General features: G+C 33.5%; 1 long non-coding RNA gene across 1 annotated transcript in view; it reads right to left on the bottom strand.

Moving 5' to 3' along the window:
* Nucleotides 1–22,647, bottom strand: part of LOC140687802 (uncharacterized) — a 264,392-nt gene that overhangs the window by 238,363 nt on the left and 3,382 nt on the right. Inside the window, exon 2 of the long non-coding RNA XR_012062370.1 lies at nt 5,731–5,803. This is a non-coding gene — a long non-coding RNA (uncharacterized lncRNA). The remainder of the gene's footprint in view (nt 1–5,730; nt 5,804–22,647) is intronic.

Below are 22,647 nucleotides of genomic sequence, written 5' to 3'. Positions count from 1 at the left end.
TTCCAGGGAACTTGGAGGAGAATATTAGGTAACTGTGATATAATCATCTTACCACCTAACGTGGAGAGTCAGGGTAATTTACTGGATCAGAAACAAAATGAATTATTTCACAAAGTCAGATGGACAAGTTCATGTTCTCCCATGAACTTTAGTAATCATATAAGCCCAATTGTGACACTTACCCATAACATAAGGTGGTCAATATTTATATGAATGGATTGTTCTTCTGATTGTAAAAACAGAGTTTTTAGATGGGGTCATCTCAAAAGAAATGGCCCCTCGCTTCCAAGTTTGAGTGAGAAGCAATGTGCAGACACTAAGATTTGCTAAATGAGTATTGTGAACTAGTTCCCTTTAGAGAGACACAAATGAAACTTTGGGAATTTCACATTAAGATGATTTTTTGTTTTAATACACTGACATCAAACTTCAAACGAGATTTCTTTGAGAATAAAAATCAAGTAATTTAAGCGGCACCTCCAAAATGACCACACGTGACCTCTTTCCTTCTCTTCATCTATTCCTCTCCATAGACGACATAAGACAGAAGAGTAACATTATGCAGCATTCAGTCTGATTTCATCATTATTAATAATCACATGCACATCAGTGCATAGCCTACTCTTGCTTAATGCATAAAGATTACAAGGAAAATATTCCTTCGGAAAATTCAATTTGTTTTCCCAACTTTCATAGACATTTCATACTAGAAAAATAAGATTTTCAGTAAGTACTGAGGCCATTGACTGTGATTATGATGTTCTAAATATAATACGAAATATCAAATTGGATCATTTTCAAGTAAAAAAGTATGCTGTTAATAATATCCTACTGTTCCTGCAGTGTAAGGTTACTTTTCTTTTTTGGTATAGAAATATTCTGATTTTTTTTAATTTCAAGTTTTATGTGTAATTCAAATTCAAAGCAAAAATCAAAAGGTATAATTGGTATAAGCAAACATGAAAAAATACCTTTGATTCCAACATTATGAAATAAACGTTACCATTATGTTTGTGTCCTTCTGGACTTCTAGCTGTTCATAGCTAGAAATACAAATGCAAACATATATACGAATACAAAAGTACAAGCAGAATAATAGACTTTATTTTAGGTGCAGTGTGCTTCAGAACTTTATTTGAATTCCTTTCTAATTTTAAAAGCCACCTAAAAAGTAGTACTGTCATTATTCTTAATTTAGAGATGAAGAATTTTGAGGACAAAAGAGTCAGCTTTCCCAAAGCCATTTCAGAAAGTGAAATGAGGGAGTCTGACTCCAAGTCCACAGTACGTTAGGTGCTGTTAATGACCTGCATTAAAATCCTAGGTAACATATCAAAATACATACATCCTTTTAATGGCTGCATAGTCATAGTATCCCATTAGATGATACAATGATCTCTACATGATGGAGTTTAGTTTGGTTTCTTCCCTCATCTTCTTTTACTTCTACAATAATGCTCTGAAGAAGATCCTTGCAATATAGCTTCATTAAATATTCTGATTACTTATTTAGGATAAATTCCCAAAAATAGAATTTGGGAGTTCACTTTAATTTTTGACATACATTACTAAAATGCACTTCCTAAAGATTCAACCATCTATGCTCCTGCAAACAGTCCATGAAAATAACTTTTCTCTACACATGCTCCACTTAGAAAAATGATTCTTTTAAAACCTCACATTCCAAGAAACTTTGAAAGCAAAAATCTCTTTCCGTAGTCAGTCATCACTAAAGTTTCCAGAAAGCCCAACAACTTCAAAGACTATGATATTTTGTTTGTGGATGAATGCTTCCATATAGAACTTTTCCAGTGTCCAGCTGTCCCATTATGGCCAGCAGGCGGTGCTCACAGACAGATTAGAGAGACCTCTGTGGTCACATTCCCTCTGATGCACAAGGCACCTTCCTATCATCTCACTCTTGAACAACACATCATGGCCTGCTTACTCAAAACTGATGTCATGGTTTTCCTAATAATTTCTGAAATTCAGATTCATTGTTATTCTTCTGTCAGTGTCTTGGGAAGAGTCATGTTAGCAATGTCCAAATATTTCTCTCACTACCTGGCAATAGCTCCCTAGGGCCCACTCAGGTGAGCTTTCAAGCATTCGATCTTAAACAGGTATTAGCCAACCATAACCTTCCACCTCCTTAGCTCTATGTCTTGTCTGTAAGGAGTGGTGTATGCCAAAACACCATCTAATGCTTTTTCTTTTCCATATTTCACTTTCTTAAAACTACCATTAATGTCTCATTAAGAAGGTGGCTGAAATATTTCACCTGCCTCAGGCAGGTCAAAGTTTCTGAAAGTTTTCCTTCCTCCTAGAGCCCAGTTTTTTGGTTTTTTTTTTAATGTCTTCACATTTGGAATTATTCGACTGCCTTGTGCTTTATATAAGAATATCTCTGATTCCTCTAAAGTTTGGTTGCTGACACCTTGAAAAGCAGAATTCAAATAGGAAGATCGAAAAATGTGACTACACAAAATTTAAGTGTCTTAACATCCAAAATATCAGAAAAAAATTTTTGAGAAAAATATTTACAACAAATACGATTTACAAAAGGTGATGTTCTTAAGAGATAAAGAGCTCATATGTATCTATTAAAGAAATTAAGACCCTAATAGAAAAAAAGGACAGGGACCTGAATAGAATTTACAGAAGCACAAGTAACTACAGATGTATTTTAAGATAATATTTAATTTAATAAGTTATGAAAATAACCTTTGTTCAAATTAGCAAAGAGGTATTCAGTGTTAGCAATGGTGGTTAGAATATGGCAAAGGTCAAAGTCACACCTCACACATGCCTACTAGTAAAAATATATAGCCATTCCAGAAAGGAATTTCACAATGTATAGCAAGAACACTAAACATTTTTATACCCTTTGATCAGGACTATGCCTCTGGAAATTATTAGAAACTTAGTCAAAGAATTTATATGAAAAGTTCATTCTGGCATTATTTACTCCAACAAAATATTATATACCATCAAATATCCAATAATGCAATATAACTTTAATATACATGTATTTTAATCCACATATGCAGAAAAAAGAAAGGAAGAAAACATATTGTAATTTGATATTGTTTTCTCTGGATGTAGAGTAATAGTTTTGTTTTGGATTGGTCCTTTTTTGTTTCTCACACTTTGTATAGGGAGTTGCATTATTTTTACAATTAAGGAAACCCCATAGATTTTTTAAAAATCAACTTGATTGAAGTATAATTGCCATACTATAAAATATACATCATTTAAGTGTGGATTTCAGTGAGTTTTGGCAAATGGCATCCTAATATATATAACACCCATTACAATTGAGAGATAGAATATCTGCAGTCAATTTGCTCCATCCTCACCCCCAGCAACCACTGGTCGGCATTCTGTCACTACCTGTCATTTTAGCCTCTTTGAAAATTTCATGTCATTTAATCATACAGTATGTAGTCTTTTGTGTTTATCTTCTTCCCTCAACGTAACATTTTTGAGATTTACACATGATGATGCATATGTCCACAGTTTGTTCCCTTTCACTGTTCAGTATTGAGTTTAAAGACACACAACACTTTATCATATCAACTAATGATGGACATTTGGGTTGTTTCCAGCCTTTGGTTATTATAAATAAGGCTTCTAATTACACTTGTGTAGAAGTCCTTCTGTGAACATATGCTTTAGTTTTTCTTAAGGAAATGTCTTGGAATGGATTTTCTTTATAGCATTAAGTAAATACTTAACTTTATTTTAAAAGACTGCCAAACTGTTCCAAAGTAGTTATACCAAGCTATTTCCCCAAGAACAATGTATGGAAGTTTCAGATGCTCAACCCCCACCAACATTTGATATTGTAAGTCTTTTTAAGGTTAGACATCCTAATGGCAAGGAGTGGGGTCTCATTTTATTTCCCTGATTACTAATGATATTTAGTATTTGTTCGTGTGCTTATTGACCATCTGTACATCTTTTGTGAAGAGTTTGTTCAAATCTTCCTCATTTTGATCAGACGTTTGAAAACTTACTACTAAGATACAAGAGTTCTTTGTGTGTTCTAAATAAAACTCTTTCTTGTATGTGTATTGTGAATATTTTTCCCAGTTTGTTACTTGCCTTCTTAACAGAGTCTTTTGAAAAGCACTCTGGGGTTTTAGTGAAATATAATTTATTGATTTTTTTCTTTTGTGATTTATGTTTTTTATGTCATAACTAAGAAATATTTTCCTCCCACAAGGGAGGAGAATGTTACTATGCTATCTTTTAAAATTATTGTACTTTTGGCTTTTATTTTTATACTAATTATCTATTTCTGGTTAATTTTTATTATACTGTGCACTGTAATATTATTTATATATATTTAAAATATGTATTTTGTAATATATTGTAAAGTAATTTGGAGATTTATTTTTATACGAATATCTAATTGTTCTGACATTGTTTGTTAAAAAAAAAAGACTATTTTCCCCCTAATGAATGACCCTGAAATGTTTGTTGAAAATCAGCTGATTTTAAGTCTAAGAGTTCATTTCTTCATCTGCTATTCTGCTGCACTGATCTATAAGTCTATCCTTACACCAGGAATCAACAGATTTAACTTTTCTGTCATCTGTATTATGGATCCATTGTTGGACACTAAAACCACCTAATACCATGCACTTTATAATTGGAAGAAACTTCTCTTGAACCTCAGCTATTCCTCTAACTAGCAAGAAACACAGGCAGAAAACCTTAATTTCTTCACCTAATAAAATAGGTTTGTTAGTACTCACTTTCAAGGATTGTTTTGATAATTTAATGTGATGACAGCTAAAAATATCTAGAGCAGCACCTGACACAGTCGAGGAAACCAAGATAAGTTAGAGTCTCTTTAATGACCTTGGCCAGTCCTGGCCCTTACCATTGGGATTTCTAGGCCTAACTTTGCATTTCCAGTCATCTGATTTTCATTTGGATCCTGCCATTTAATTAGACCCACTGGCAAGTCATATAATTTCTCTGGATCTAAGTCTCTTCCTCTGAAACGTTGGGTCACTAATCATTTTCTATAATCACTCCCATCTCTAACCATTAGGACTCCAGAGGAGGTCCTAGTATTATAAGATTTCGTGTTCTTTAGGTTGTGTCTGGGAGCATGGGGTTCAAAGCTGGATAGTTTTCTGTAAGAGGACATGAATAAACAGGTGTGCATATCATTGTCAGAACAGCACGGTCTGGAAACCACAGCACATGAGAAATGATACAGCAAACATATAATAATTAACCTGGGAAAGGGAAGATCGAATGGATACATGACAATGAGTTTCAAAACTCTGACCATCTGTCATGTTGGAAAAGAGAACAGATTAGATTAGAGGGTAATATTAGGATCAAGCAAGGAGTATTAATGGAAAGAAAAATAGATTGCTATAATGTGCACTGGTCAATACTTATGAAACAGTCTGCTTTATATCAAAGTGAGCTCCCCATCACTGGAAATGTTCAAGACAAGGTCAGATCATCATCTAACAGTGATGTTCTATAAAGGATTCTTGTAATGGGTAATGAATTTTTCTAGAGGAACTATAAAAATCATTCTAGCTCTGCAATGCTGTGATTCTATAGAAAGCTTGCAAGAACTCAGTAGTGTTGAAAACTTACATAATAAAAAATTCACAGCTTCTAAAGCCAAAATAGCCTATGAATAGCCATCTTTATCACAAATTTAGGTATCAAAATAAAAAAAGAATCAAACTTTACCTTTTTTTGTTCTCTAAGTGAAAAAACATGGTCTTCAAGATCCTGAAGTACTGAGTGTCTTCCCCATCCTCCCCTGGTCCAGAATAATAAAAATAAAAAGATAATGATAACCACCATATATATAAATAGATAAAAAAACAAATTTCTTCTGTATAACACAAGGAACTATATTGAATACCTTGTAATAATCTTTAATGAAAAAGAATATGAAAATGAATATATGTATATATATATATATATATATGCTTGACTGAAATATTATGCTGTACACCAGAAATTGACACATTTTAACTGATTATACTTTAATTAGAAAAATTTAAATATTAAAAAAATTAAAAAATAAAAAGATAAAACAGCTTGAAGAGGCATCTTTTTGCCCTGAAAACTGAACTAACTAGGTTCCACTAAAGCTGGAGGGAAATTAGGCCACAGTTACAGGAAATAAGACTACAAACAGGAACTTTCGAATACAAAGAACCACAGCATCATTATATTAGTACTCTGTAGCCTGTACATATTCATTAGCATCAAATGTATCAATTGCACATCAAATCTCTACAGTGAAGTTTAACTTTTATCATGTCTTTTCATCATGACTATATTTTGAAATATTTTATTAACACAACTCCAAATATTAAATACCAATTTATTATTACCTGTTGCAATCATCAAAGGCTTTTGTAAACAAAAGTCAGTGCTTTTGATTGTCACGAGAAAGCCAGGTCAACCTGATTGAATTCCTCCTGCAGAGGATGTACTGTGGTAGATGAATTGCATCATGGATTCTTTACCCCTTCATGTTTCTACACCTTTTGTCAAGTGACTTTAGAGTTCCTCCTTCAAAGATGGAGTGTTTCTCCGTCCCATGTGCCTTGTTTTGACCTGTAGAATGAGTGGAAGTGACAGCGGGCTAGTTCTGAATCTGGGCCTCAAGGAGCCTCCAAGTGTCTGCTTGCTCTTGTTTTCCTGCCATCCCCATGAGAACATGCCCTGGCTAGTCTGCCAGAAGCCATGGCCAGCCTAGGTCAGTCAACCCCCAGCAGGTGAGTGAGCTCAAACAAGATCAGCAGAGTCACCTGGATAACCCAGAGCTGACCCCACATGATAAACACACATCACTGTTTCTTATAGAGCATAAAACTCCTCGTTTTGAGGGCAATAAGTAACCGAGACAATTATCTTGTGAGCTTTCTTGCACATGATGTAACATCCTTATTACACTCTTAAACACATTGAAAATAATCCCCAAAATGCTCATTTCGTTGAATACCATCAAAACCTTGGGGATTCCAGCTTATAAACAGCTGTCTTCCATATGTGTAAATATAACCACTGTTACAGATATGCAGCCCAATCAGTCAGGTCCATAAGACACAAAGCAGGGATGGCTGCCTTCAAATGCTGTCCTGCTTAATTTTAGACTCAAAACTCAATTTCTAAGTGAAATACACACAGTCAATAAACTTGGATTCAATACAGATGTGTGTAAGTATATGTATATATATGTGTACATGCTTTTATTTTAGATATCCATTTTTAAAGCCCTTGAAATATTTTTAACAGGGTCATATACCAGTCCAGAAAGAAAACTTTAAAAAATTCCAAGAAATAACAATTATACAGACTACTTTCTCCTATCTCATTACATTAGTACCAGAAATGTATAAAAAGCTGAAACCGAAAGCATCAAATTAACCTTTCCTAAAGTATTTTCATGTCAAACAGAAAATAATTCTCAAAACTTGTTAGTTAACTAGGAATAACAGTATATTTTCTAAACATAATAAAGAATTTAGTCTAAAACCAGAAACCACATCAACACTTGATGAAATACTTGATTTAAAAAGGGATCCAAATTGGAAAAGAAGAGGTAAAAGTGTCACTATATGCCGACGACATGTTACTATATAGAACACCCAAAAAGGTCCACACAAAAACTACGAGAGCTGATTGAAGAATTCAGCAAGGTAAGCAAGTTACAAGATTAACGTTCAAAAATCAGTTGCATTTCTTTACACTACGATGAATCAACAGAAAAAGAAAGTAAAGAAACAATCCCCTTTAAAATAGCACCCAAAGTAATAAAATATCTGGGAATAAATCTAACCAAGGAGGCGAAAGAATTATACACAGAAAACTATAAACCACTGATGAAGGAAATTAAAGAAGACTTTAAAAAATGGAAAGATATCCCATGCTCTTGGATTAGAAGAATCAATATTGTTAAAATGGTCACACTGCCCAAGGCAAACTACAGATTTAATGCAATCCCTATCAAATTACCGAGGACATATTTCACAGAACTAGAACAAATCATAATAAAATTCACATGGAACCATCAAAGACCTAGAATTGCCAAAGCATTACTGAAGAGAAAGAAAAAGGCTGAAGGAATAACTCTCCCAGACTTCAGACAATACTATAGAGCTACTGTCATCAAGACAGCATGGTATTGGTACAAAAACAGACATATAGACCAATGGAACAGAACAGAGAGCCCAGAAATGAACCTACAAATTTTTGGTCAACTAATCTTCAACAAAGGAGGCAAGAATATACAATGGAATAAAGACAGTCTCTTCAGCAAATGGTGTTGGGAAAACTGGACTGCAGCATGTAAAACAATGAAGCTAGAACACTCCCTTACATCATATACAAAAATCAACTCAAAATGGATCAAAGACATAAACATAAGACAAGATACAATAAACCTCCTAGAGGAAAACATAGGCAAAACATTATCTGACATACATCTCAAAGATTTTCTCCTGGAAGAAATAAAAGCAAGAATAAACAAATGGGACCTAATGAAACTTACAAGCTTCTTTCTGCACAGCAAAGGAAACCATAAGTAAAACAAAAAGACAACCTATGGAATGGGAGAAAATTTTTGCAAATGAAACCGACAAAGGCTTGATCTCCAGAATATATAAGCAGCTCATATGACTCAGTAAGAAAAAAATAAACAACCCAATCCAAAAATGGGCAGAAGATCTAAACAAGCAATTCTCCAAGGAAGACATTTGGTGCAGCCACTATGGAAAACAGTGGAGATTCCTCAGAAGACTAGGAATAGACTTACCATATGACCCAGGAATCCCACTCCTGGGCTTATATCCAGAAGGATCCTTACTTCAGGATGACACCTGCACCCCAATGTTCATAGCAGCACTATTTACAATAGCCAAAACATGGAAACAGCCTAAATGTCCATCAACAGGTGACTGGATAAAGAAGATGTGGTATATTTATACAATGGAATACTACTCAGCCATAAAAACCGACAACATAACGCCATTTGCAGCAACAATGGATGCTCCTGGAGAATGTCATTCTAAGCGAAGTAAGCCAGAAAGAGAAAGACAAATACCATATGAGATCACTCATATGTGGAATCTAAAAAACAAAAACAAAAACAAACAAACAAAAAAACAAAGCGTAAATACAAAACAGAAATAGACTCATAGACATAGAATACAAACTTGTGGTTGCCAAGGGGGTGGAGGGTGGGAAGGGATAGACTGGGATTTCAAAATTGTAGAATAGATAAACAAGATTATACTGTATAGCATAGGGAAATACACACAAAATCTTACGGTAGCTCACAGAGAAAAAAATGTGACAATGAATATATATATGTTCATGTATAACTGAAAAATTGTGCTGAACACTGGAATTTGACACAACATTGTAAAATGATTATAAATCAGTAAAAAATGTTTAAAAAAATACTTGATTTATCACATTACTATCAGAGAAAAATAACAAAATGTACGATGGTACCACCATTATTTTCAGTATCCTGATGTGAGCGATCATATATTAAAATGTCAAAATATATCAATATTAGAACAAATAAGCATAACTTGAAAGTAATAACATTTTTAATGTAGGGTATCAAGAATATTGATAAAAATATTTGAAGTCATAAAAGGCTAAAGTTGACATCAGAAAAACAACCCAGCATAGCATTTAAATTCCTAGCATTGGGAATGAATTGAAATTACCTGGGAAAAATATGCCTTCTCCCAAACAATAGTTTACTATTCAAAATATTAAGAAATGGCATTTAGTATGAAATTTTTCAAGGACTTGAATATAAGGCAATATCCTTTTTACTGGAGGATAATTTTTGGGATTATCTCAGGTTTGGAGAGATATATATTATGTGTGTGTGTGTGTGTGTATATATATGTCAGCATATATTTATACAACTTTTAAAATAACCAAATACTTATATATAATAGGATAAAAAGAATCTATCTATATATCTAAGTAGATGATACACTAGGTAAGAGTAGTGATGATACTCAGGCAGGCAGGCAGACAGATAACAGATTTTTTTTACAAATAAAATTAATTTCTATAATAGGCTAACATTGTTGAGAAAATGTTGAAAAATGACCATGGAGAAAATCTTGGAATAAAGTAAGACTTGACTGAGGGCTAGTTTTAACATTGGTTAATACTAGAAAAATGAATAGAATTTAGGCAGGGTATGAAGTAAGAAGTAGTTAACTTTTATTGTATTTTATTCCTATGCATATTAAACCATGCACACCAGAAAACAATAAGAGCTAAAATATATAACGGTTATCAACATTTCAATTTATACTGCCAACTCACTTGTATCTGTGATTATGAATAGCCACACTTGTATAATTATTTCAAAGCCAGCAGTACTAGGAAGTACCAAAATTTTAAAATATATATTTATTGTTTTAAACATTCCTGTAGCTGTAACAAGCACACTCATACACTGTTTACTCAGTGTGAGGGATGTTATTTTACTTTTGGTCTCTATTCTTTTCACATGAGCTTTACCCTTGGGTGCATAAGAATCATTTTTCAGTGAGAAGTAATTCTACTTTGCACTACGAATTCAAAAAGTTCTCTAGCACTGCATGCGAGGGTGGTGAGATTCGTGCAACAAGACCACAGATGGATGGATTGGAGTTCATCTTCTCTTCCTCCTTCAACCTACTGCCTGGGAGAGGTGTTAATGAACACTGAAATGACCATATGCTCAGTACAGCCAGAAGAAACACAAAAGAGATAAAGAACCAATGTAGTCTGCTCCTGAAAATTCAAGTGTTTGCTAGGCCCTAAAGACCACCCAACAGAAACTGGGTAACAGATATCATTAAATCACAAATAAAAATGATATGAGTATATGGAAAGCTTACCAACTTCACCAGCAATTAAAATTTAGATTAAAACAATGAGATATATTTTTATCCACTAGATTGGAAAAATTTCAAAAGACTGAAAACATTCAGTGTCAGCAACAGTGTGGAGAAATGGGTACTCTCATAAAATGCTGTTAGGTAGATAAATGTTACCACTTGTATAGGATAGTTATGTCTGCATGTAACAGAAAAACCCAACTAACAATGGATTTGAGAAATGGTGCTTAATTTTTAAAGCATAAAAACTGGGAGGATGGAAGCTGTTGGCCCTGGTTCAACTGCTGTCTTTCAATCTTCCTGCCCCATCATTCCAGACTTGTGGCTTTTTACTTCCATGCTTATCATCCCATGATGGAGAGATGGCTGCTGCAGCTCCAGAATGCTATGTGACAACACTAAGCAAGAAGAAAGGTTCAAGGACCAAAAGACCCTGGTTTCTAGGGCTCTGTCTTTTCATTAAGAAGGGTCATTCAAGTCTTTCCCTTGAGTCTCATCGAGCAGAACTGACACACATGTCCACTCGTAGACCAAAAACTCTTGAAGAACTATTAAAGACACACAAACCTTACCTTTTCTGATAGAAAATAACTTTTTAATAGGGCACGAATTTGCATCAGTTATGTATTTTTTGTGAAATTCTGGTAGTATCTATGAAATGCATAAGTAAATGCATAAACCCATCACAATACAATATTTCTTCTAGGAAATTAGGCCATATATACTTCCAGAAATACTATGCAAAGATATATCTGTCTTTGTGTGTACTTATGAAAGTATTTTCATGTGTGTTTATGGATGTACATCTGTGCATCTTTGCATACTACTTCTGGAAATAAGTATATTCATATGAGCATCATTAATTAAAAACTGGAAATAACTTATTACTTAAATGTCAGTTGATACATGTTAAACACTTAGGACAGTACCAAGTACAATAATTATAAAATTAATATTCAATGTTCTTTTTAGTTTTGGTGTAAATTTTTGTTCTGTTTATTTTATCTCCATCAATAGAAGATCAGCTAAATCAGTTTTAGACATCTGCATATTGGAATACCTTACAGCAATTAAAAAGAATAATCTAGGTTTATATTTGCTGACATTGAAAGATATACAATACATATTATGCAGAAAATCATAATAATACAAGATTCCTGCTGGTATGTGTATATTGTCTTATTTTTCATTAAAAAAGACAGGAAAAATGAAGCTTAGGAATATAATTGGGAAAGAGTGTTTACATTTCAATATTGCCATATTTTTTAAACAAGTAAGCATTACTTTTTTATTCCTCTGAATGCTTTTAGACATCCTCTTTGTTTTCAGTAGCTTTAATAGGATAGGTGTAAATATGATCCATTTTGTATTTAACCTGATTAAAGTTCTTAGCACTCTTTGAATATGTAGCTTGATGTCACTCATCAATTACAGAAATATTTAAGTCATTATCTCTTCAAATAATAGTACTGTCCCATTCTCTTTCTTTTCTCCTCTAGGATACCAATTACACATGTGTTATACCTTTCAACCAAGTCTCACATGTCTCTTACTCTTTTCTGTATTTGATATTCCTTTATTTCTTTGTGCTTCAGTCTGGATATTTTCTTCTGTCTTATCTTCAAGTTTATTAATTCTGTCTTTAGCTATTTTTAATCTGTGTTAAATATCTATTGAGTCTGTAGTTTCAGATATTGTATTTTTCCATTCTAGAATCTTCATTTTATTCTTTTTTTATAGTTTCCTTCCAGGATTCTCATTTATTTATTTTAATGCTTTGAACACATATCACGCATTTTGAAGTCCATGATAACTCCATTACCTGTATCTGGGTATCTATTTCCTGAATTTTCTCTCAATTTTTGGTCAAGTCTTGTCTTTTCACATAACTGATTATTTCTTCTTGAGAGCCAGATATTTCATATGCAAAACTGTACCTATGTTTTGTGATTCTAGATAATATTATCTTTCTCCAGAGAAAATTTAATTTTGCTTCTAGCAGGCAGCTATGCTGGGGTACTAGCAATCCAAGATTCACTTTTCTGATCAGGAACTGAGATGATCTAAAATTAGTCCTGACTCTATAAAGGATGTTCTATTCCCAGTCCCCCTTACTTTTACCTTGGAAAGTTATGCTGGAGTATTTCTGAAACTCCTTCCACACTGGTGGACCTCGAACTTCAATTTTTCTCACTTCATTCCCATCCCAGTTTTTGAGTCTGTTGATACCTCTGCTCAGCTTCTTAAATTTTCAACATTGCTTTAGAAACAGGCAAATATTTTGAGGACTCAACTATCTAGGCTTACTTTCTTCTCAAGCACACAAGTCTCTGCTCTGCAGTTCTTCTAGCTGTTTTCAGGCAGAGGGTTTATGAGAAACAAGCTAATATACCATTGGCAAAGTAAATCATAAGCAGTATTTTTTTAATAAACAGAAACAGAAAATTCCATCAGAGTAAGTCACACTTTGAGTTAATATCTGTCATTTATATCAAAATGAGAATGAGAAGTTCTGATGCAAATTCTAGACTTACAGATTATACTCTAAGAATTAGACCCCTAGAAAAATGTGAGGGGAACCACTATGTGCATAACATGGTAAAAGTTGGAATCTGGTTGTCCTCAGGCTACTCCTTGTCTTAAAGTTAGCCCCATTTGAAACTGAGATCTATGAAAAAGTATCAAAGTGATCAATGAATAGCAAAGAGAATGAAATTTCTAAGAAGGCAACTCAGGGAAAATTCAAGGGGAGAAAATCTTTAATTAAAGCCTCTACCTAATATTACAGTTTATCAGTAAAGGCTAGAAAAACCACCATAGCTCATATGCTGGGGCTGTAAATTTAATGGAGTATCCCAAGATACCATATAAAGAAAACAGTGTACACCCCCAAAATAGAAGGAGGGAACTCTGAAATAGGACAGTCAACACAATCTTAGAACGGAGACTAAAATCTACACCATTCAGTAAAATCTGCAGCAGATCTCTCTGCCTACTTCTCAAACTCCCTTGTCTCCTCCAGTCCCCACAAACTGCAGGAAGACAAATAAAACTAAATAACTTACCCTTAAACTGTAGGTTAAAGAGGAAGCCACATTAGTATATTGGCATGAGAGGAATTAGCAATACGGTCAACAAATGTTAATTCATACTCTATCAGAAAAATTTAAGTCTGGACAGTGTGATCCATCTTAACCATGAACAAAAGAAAAGGAACAACAATAAAAGAAGTCATAAACCAAAGGATAGATGAAAATTCCTAGTCAGTGCCTCAAGTGATAGAAAAGTTTTTAAAGAATATGAATTTGATAAATTAAGGACTCAAAGTTAAAACAATAAAACCACATAATAAGAGAGAAGGAGGAAATTCTTTCCAGCCAAGGAACTAAATTGACAATCAAAAGTTCACCATTACCTAACAAATAAATAAATTAGAAACCTTAAGGAATGATTAAGTATGGCTGAAAATAATTACTGACAAAGAAGAAAGCCTCTGGGATAATCATAATGAATGCTGAGGAAGTAGGCAAAGGCAAGGCAAGGCAATTAGAGAGAAAATAATAGATATAAAAGACAAATACAATCTTGCATCAAGAGAGCTCCTCTCCTTGAGGTAGAAAATGACAAATAAATTAAGGTGAGGATGGTGATCTGAACATATGCAAATAATCTTCCATCCTAATGCTCCACTGTAGCTATAGGATAATAATAATATTAACAATAAACGTGATAATAATAATCCTATGTTAGACAGAAAAAAGAGGTGAAAACTGTAACACAACTTGGGAAGCCAAAAAGCAAACAGAAAAATAAGTGTGGGGTTTCTTTTTAGGGTAATGAAATATACTAAATTTTATTGTGGTAACAACTGCACAACTCTTTAAATAAACTGAAAACCATTTAGTTGTACACTTCAAATGAGTGACTTGTTAGTAGATTATATCTCATTAAAGTTGTTTATATGTGAAGCGTATTTCATTAAAGCATTTTCTAAATGATTGGCTAGGTTTCTAGTATCATGGGTGACAGGTGCAAACAAGGCACTTTGTTGCCACGTTTCAGAATACCAATATAAATAGGTTTGTGCCTGCTACTCAGATTTTCAAAACTAAGAATAGGTAGATAAGGAAACACACAGAAAAAAAGAAAGAGAAAGAGAGAAAATGTTCAACATAAAAATCAGAGTAGTAGTTATCTCTGGTAGAAAGAAATGATAACACAACTGGGAAAATTTAAAAGTATGTAACATTCTATTTCTTGGTCTGGGTAGTGAGCACAGGCTACATAGTTCTTTGTTGTATTAAAATTCTTAAATCTATCTATTTCTCTATACACCCACCTACCTACCTATCTATCTAGTCTCCCTATATGTATACCCAGTTTCTGGTTCTGCACTAAGGATTAACTTTGACCAAAGGAAGGTTTGGCCCTTAACTAGATCCTGAGAAGTAACCCCTAAGAATTTAGAATGTCCTGCCTGGTAAGAGTGTGTTTATTACTGGAGGCTTTGGGCCACGCACTATCAGCTTGATCTCTGGAGAGGCTGGAGATGAAGGTCAGCCAAGTGGGCAGTCCATCATGCCTACGTGTCTGGCCCCCAAGAAACCCTGGACACCAGGGCTTGATTGAGCTTTCCTGCTTGGCAATACTCGCTGCATGTTGACACACACAGTTGCCGGGAAAGACCTGCCTGCATGACTCTGCTGGGAGGGGACAACTGGAAGCTCACACCTGGTGTGCAGGATGCTGCCCTATGCATCTCTTCCCTTTGCTGATTTTAGCCAGTATCCTTTTGCTGTAATAAGCCGTAACTGTTAGTATAACAGCTTTGATGCATTCTGTGAGTCCTTCCAGGCATTGACGGCTGGATCTTTGAACATGAGGGTGGTCTTGGGGAGCCCAGAACTGCACCTGTATACAGATATCTTTCACAATTAATTTTTTAAAGATAAAGTAGAAGAAAATTTCCCTAAATAGAGGAAGAACTAAATATGCAGGACACAAAGACATTTTATGTTCTGCAGAAGATTTATTTTAATAGAATACTTACATCAAGACATGTCACAAAGAAGTTACTAAACATTAAGTACAATGAGAGAAAAGAAATCTTTAGTCATCCAGAGGAAATGCAGTTCACTTACAAAGAGGAAAAGTAACTGCTATTAAGTTCCAGGGGATAATACAAAAACATTTATAAAAATCAGAGGAAAAGTAGTTGAAGAATATAATATGCAGCTTATATTTTTGTCCAAGTACTAAACTAACAGACATTCTTAATCAGAAAATAATCATGGGGTAGTGCATCCATGGGCCTTTGTTGAAAGCAGTTATGCCAAGGTGAAACCCATGAATCAGAAGATGAATTGAAATAAAGTTCTCAGAAAGGGAGATGACTATTGGAATTATGGGCATAGAGCAGAATGTAGATGTTAAAACTCTCAGCTAAACAAAAATAATAAGATAGAAGTCAGGATGTGATTGGGAAGAAGGTAGGAGGGAGGGGGAGAAAACATGATACATTTCTCCATTTTTCACAGTAGAAAGCTATGAATTTTTTTTCAAAAATGGACCTAACCCAAAAACATGACTCCTATCTGATATTTTTCATAACCAATTTCCCATAAAATAAATTCATATAATTGAGCTAATGTAAAAATAACTGACATGTATGAATCGCTATATTCTAGGCACTGTTCTAAATGTTTTGTTTATATTACCTTTTTTTATCCTCACAACATCCTATGATTTAGATACTATAAGTCCTATTTTACAGATCAGAAATTTGAGACACAAGAAATATTAAGTAACTTGCTCAAGTCCCCAAAGAAAGTTAAGTGGTGGATCCTTTGACTTCAGTTTGTTTCTCTCCCTAATATGTGATAATTAAATTTGAAATATTTCAATTAAAATTATATGTACACTATAATCTCATTTTTGTAAAAATTGATTTTTTATTTGCCTATTTTTAAACTGTATAGATGTGCACAGAAAACTGTTCAGGAATGCTGCTCACTGAATATTTGAGAAAGTACACCAGATAGTTAAATTTGGGGTGATATTTTGCTCTCTGCTCTATAATTATATTGTCTGAACTTATATAATTAGTAAGGTACATAAAATTAATAAAATATTCTTTAAAAGTGTGTCTTCTAATTTGAAAAAAAAAATACCTCTGTTGGACCAATACCAGGAATTTTTAAGCAGCTATTTAAAGTACTAGTGTTGACTAGGATGTGACAGAAAGGGAACTCTTACGCATTGTGAGTGGGAATGTAAATTGGTCCAACCTCTATGGAAAACAATATGGAGTTTCCTCAAAAAATCAAAAATGGATCTACCATACTCAGCAATTCCACTTCTAGGCATATACCCAAAGGAAATGAAAATATCATTTTGATGAAATATATGCACTCCTATGTTTATCACAGTATTATTCACAATAGCCAAGATATGGAAACAACCCAAATGCCCATCAACAGATGAATGGATAAAAAGATGTGGTACACACACACAATGCAATATTATTCAGCTACAGGAGAGAAGACTCCTTCCATTTACAACATGGATAAACCTTGCACACATTATGCTAAGCAAGATAACTCAGAGAAAGACAAGTACTATGTGATATCACTTATATGTGGAATCCCAAAAAATTAAACCTGTAATAATCAGAGTGTAACCTATAATAATCAGAGGGGATGGGGAGTGAGGAGGTACTGGTAAGAGCGATGATGTTTAATGCTACAAACTTTTAGTAAGTAGTAAATAAGCCATGGAGATCTAATGCACACTATAATGAATGTAGACAATAATATTGCACTATAATTATATAATACGATAACAATTGCTACATCAGATTATTACAATAGAAAAATGTATCAAAGTAACATGCTGTACACCTTAAACTTACACAATGCTATACTTCAAATTTTTAAAAAATTAAGTACTAGTGTTAAGACTTATTGCTAGGTAAATCTATCTTTGTAAAAATAATCAATATGCAATACGTGAAAAATGCATTTAAATATGCAAAAATTAAATTAAATAGGGTGTGGGTGTGTGTTGAGTTAGACCAACAGACATAGAAGAATGTTTTCCAAGATATTAGAAGTGGTTATATCTGAATATAAAGATTTTAGATAAGTTTTACTCTGCTGTTTATTGTTTTCACTGCTGGTCAAATTATTAACCATAAGTTTGTTATTAATTTAACTAAAAGTGGGGGGAAATTAAAAAACTAAAATTTGGGGAATAGTAAAGGGAAAGGATACATTTTTATTTGTCCCTCAGAAAGGTTCCCTGATTTCTCTACTCTTGCATTTCAGCAAATGTGTGGGTGTTTGGGTTTTTTCCATTATTTTTTTCCCTCTACTGAAGATTGCTTAAAACCTCATTCTTGATTATCCCATTTTGAGATTTAAGACAGCAGGAGTTTTTCAGTATTGAGTCATTTTGCCTGCGAGGGGGAAGAAATGATTCAGGGCAGATTGAACAACAAGAAAGGAATTGATTATATTTTTGACCTGTTACTGTGCAATTAGATGAATTCGACAGCTATGGCAAGATTTCCCTAGTAGGCTATTCTGTTTAGGGAACAACTCATTCTCACTCCTTTTCTAAACTGACTTAGCTCCTTGCTATTTACAATGTAGTTTGTGGAACTGTAGTCAGAGTTCTCACCTAGGAGCTGATTAGAAATGTAGAGCTGTGGATCCCATCTCAGACATGCTAACTTTTATCAAGATCTCAGGTGATTCTTAGATGCATAAAAGCATGAGAATCACTGTCTTGGAGAATGTCATGCTCCTGCTTTCTCTCTGCTGGTTGGTCAAATGTGAAACTACATGGAAGTTAGAGAATCACAGAAGGTTAAATGGAAGAGCTCCAGGCTCCACAGAGGAGAAACCAGGGACTGGGAAGAAGCTGACTTGGAGGAAGAACTAACCCAGGCTCCTTGCCGCAAATCACACCATGAACATCTGCACTCCAGAACCTACAACTCAGAGATGTAAATTAGTTAGGATATCTAAAGACAGTAACATTAACATGAGGAATTGGAAACAAAAGGCCACCTTACTTGAATGTTCTGTATTGCCTCTCTAAGATGCAGATTTCTAAGCTCTTAATGCAGTGCCTAGTACATTAAAAAAAACAAAAAAACAAAAACCACTCAACAGGTATTTATAAATATGTGAATTCAGTGGGTTTAACCCAATAGAGAACAAATCAGATGATCTTAAAGCTGAAAGAAAATTAAGACACCCAACTGTGACAGACCAGCCCAAGGTCAATGCTAGTTAAAGGTAAATCCAGGATTTGATTCCTGATCATGCTATTTCTACCTCCCTGACCAAATCTTACTTTTCTCCTTGTCCTTTTATCTGCTCCTCAACCACCCCAGTAATAAAACAGATCCAATAGGAAATTGTGATTATTGCAAGAGCTATGAAAATAACTGGAAAAAAAAGTCCCCATGTTTTCCAGCTCATTAAAATTATCAACTGAATGAATGCTTTCTTAACAGGATTAAATTATGTCAGGTATGCCTGATGCTGAAACACCATATTTAGGAAAAACACAAGGGAAAACATTCTTTTTTTAATTCACAATAAGCAACAACAAACTAAAAATGATAGGATACCTGGGAATAAACTTAATAAATTCAGTGTAATTCTAGTTAAAACTCCAATAAAATGTTTTTAGGAGTTGATAAAATAAGTTTAAATTTAACCTGTAAGGAAAAACAAGGGAAAATAGTAAAATCCTGAAAGAGAAGAGAAATTAAGTGAGACTTGCCCCCAAGACTGCAAGCATTTATGATAAAAGCTATTGTGAATAAAATAGTGTCTTACTGGTGAATTTAATTTGTACTTTAAATTACATATTAATCATATTTTTATAACTGAATCTTTCTGGCTAAGGAAAAGCATGTATCTTCCATTATCAATCTGCTAATACATGTCACTCAGTAGTTTCATAACATTTTTATATATTTATATCTTATTAAATTTATTTCTAGGTATTTTATGTGAATTGCAGTAGTCGTTTTGTTGCTGTCACTATTTGTGTTGCTGCTACAATGAATGGCTCTTTTCCAATTTTGTATTTCCCATTCTTTATAAAAAAGCAATCCAATATTTAGAAATTAAGCCTGCAGACATACTGCAGAAGTTAAAAATATACACATAATGCTTCACTGCAGCATAGCTTGAAATAAAATAGGGGTTTGCTAAGTAAATTGTGTTCCACACGTACAATGACATACTATGAAGCCATTTTTTAAAAAAATGACAGGTACATAATGAATTGATATGAATTGTTAAGATATGTCATATAGGAAAAGGGGGTTAAAAAAAGCATGTAAAATATACCATCTTTGTTAAATATATATATGTACATGCAAACTCATTTTTATTGAATAAATAATGTTGGGCATTTTTTGAAATGTCTTATCATTATCCTTATTTCACAAACAAGAAAACTAAAGCCTAAAGATACTAAGTAATTTTCCTAAGACCACACAACATAGTTGAGAATCAAACTCAGGTATGATTAATTCCATGCTCTTAAACCTTATGTGATGTGGTGTGTGTGTGTATAAAAAGCGCAATAATCTTCTGATATATCAGATTATAAGAATTTTTATTTTCTAAATTTACATGCCTATAATGTTTGTATTATTAATAAAAGCTCATATTTTAATTAGGAAAAACAGCAATGGAATATGTCTAATACAATGCAGTCTTGTAGCTTTATACAATGCAAGCATCATAGTTAATCTGAGAGAAATAAATAAAAGCAGTTTAAGAAATAAATTTGATAATTAAATTTTTAAACACCATAATCCCATGATCCTGCTCTAACCAGTATTAATATTATGATGCCTATGCACCTATCTTTTTCTATGCTCACTTGTAAGCAAACTACACATAGGTTTATAACTCTGAATGTGCTGGTAATATAACACCCTATTGTGTGATATGCCATAAATTACCTACTCCTTTCCCCTAAGATTGGATATTTAGGTTGTTTTCAGTTTTCTCCAACCTAAAGAACACTATGATATGGATCTTCAAGCAAACAGTAATATTATTAAGTTTTAATTTTAGTTAAGGTGACTTTCATGTTGAATATGTCAAGATTGAAATCACTGCTGTAGCATTCATATATAGAGATACACACCATCAGTAGAATAATCACTTGAGAAATGAAAAATTCATCAAAGCTAGTTATTTAGATAGTTAAACAAAATGCTTATATTGCTCACTTTCTGACTGACTTTTATCTGAAATGCTTTATGTTCTTGATATGTAGAGTAATTTAGCAGAGTGAAAACTGCTTTGAATCAGTAAGATCAGCTGTCAATTCTTTATGCTGGCTTTGAGGAAAGAATTAAAAAATAACCTATAAGTTGGATATAGGGGAAAGGCCTTAATGTTTTTTTATTCTCAAATCCTCATCTAATTAACAATAAAAATAAATAAAATTGATTTGAATTAGTACAGTGCACTAAAAATAAGCATATTATTATTAAAGGCTAATGCCAAAAACATTCAGTGATTTCACAAGCTTTGTCAGTGTGAGAATTTGAACGTCTTTAATGAGAAAAATGGAACTATAGCACACTGAGCCAATTCTGTGATTCTACCCAATTTTCCACAAGATAAAGCTCATCATGTCTATTTAGGAAAGTATGTGATCTCCAAGGCTGCACCTGCAACGTGCCATTAATAGTTCATCTTGCCTGATTACACAGATAAGGAGAACAGTGTACATTTCTATGGAAGTTTTAACTGCTTCTACTTTTTCTCACCTTCACAACAATCCTGAGGTGAGCTTACAGTTGGTATTTATACCTCCATTTTACAAATAAAGAACTGACCCCAAAAGGGATGAACTCTCTCACCCAAAGTGATGTTAAATGCCACCCAGACATGTCCTGTTTAAGGATGGAAGATTCTTCATAGAATGTGGGCTGTGATTTGTTTGTCTAGAAAGCAAAATACTTACTAGACATATTACTTTTAAAAATTAAAAGAACTATGTAAACTCCCCAATACTTCAAAATGATAAAGCATTCAGGAAGTCTTTAAGTGACATTTAAATGTGAATTTTAAATCAAAGATGGATGAAAATCTAAGGTCTGCCTTTGCAGGGTGGGGGGGATTTACAGGAAAAACCATAGGGGAGCTGTCGGGGTGGTGATATTCTAGATGGTTAGAAGGGTGACTAGACAGATAGGTGATAAAGTGATTATAGTAAAATGGCAGAATCTGGGTGCACATTCAGTGTTTGTTGTAAAATTCTTTCAACTTTTCTGTCTGTTTGAAAATCTTCATGTTATAAAAATGTAATAAAATGCTATGTCAAAAAAGGCAAATTCTTTTCAATGTATGTTGGAAACCCACAACTAGGTGTACAAATCACCTATATCTGCTTGAGAAACAATTTGAAAGAATGTACGCAAAAACTGTATTATAGATAGGCATTTGGAACCTTACTGTATTTCCTGGGAAAACGTTGATTTGTCCAAATTTTTCTCTAACTTTACTAAAATGAAAGCTGAGATTTGTTCTTTTCTGGAAATTTGAGAAGTATATTTGGGATATTTGATTTGGGATAATTGATTATTAATGAATTTCATTACTATCCTTGTCAGCAACTGAATAGACATTTCTAAATTATTTTATTTTGAAATACTTATAGAAATCTAATTTCTCTTTCATCCTCT

The sequence above is a fragment of the Vicugna pacos genome, chromosome 20 (assembly GCF_048564905.1).
Source record: "Vicugna pacos chromosome 20, VicPac4, whole genome shotgun sequence".
Lineage (NCBI taxonomy): Eukaryota > Metazoa > Chordata > Mammalia > Artiodactyla > Camelidae > Vicugna > Vicugna pacos.
The sequence above is the reverse complement of the archived record's forward strand: the minus strand, read 5'-3'. Positions and strand labels throughout refer to the sequence as shown.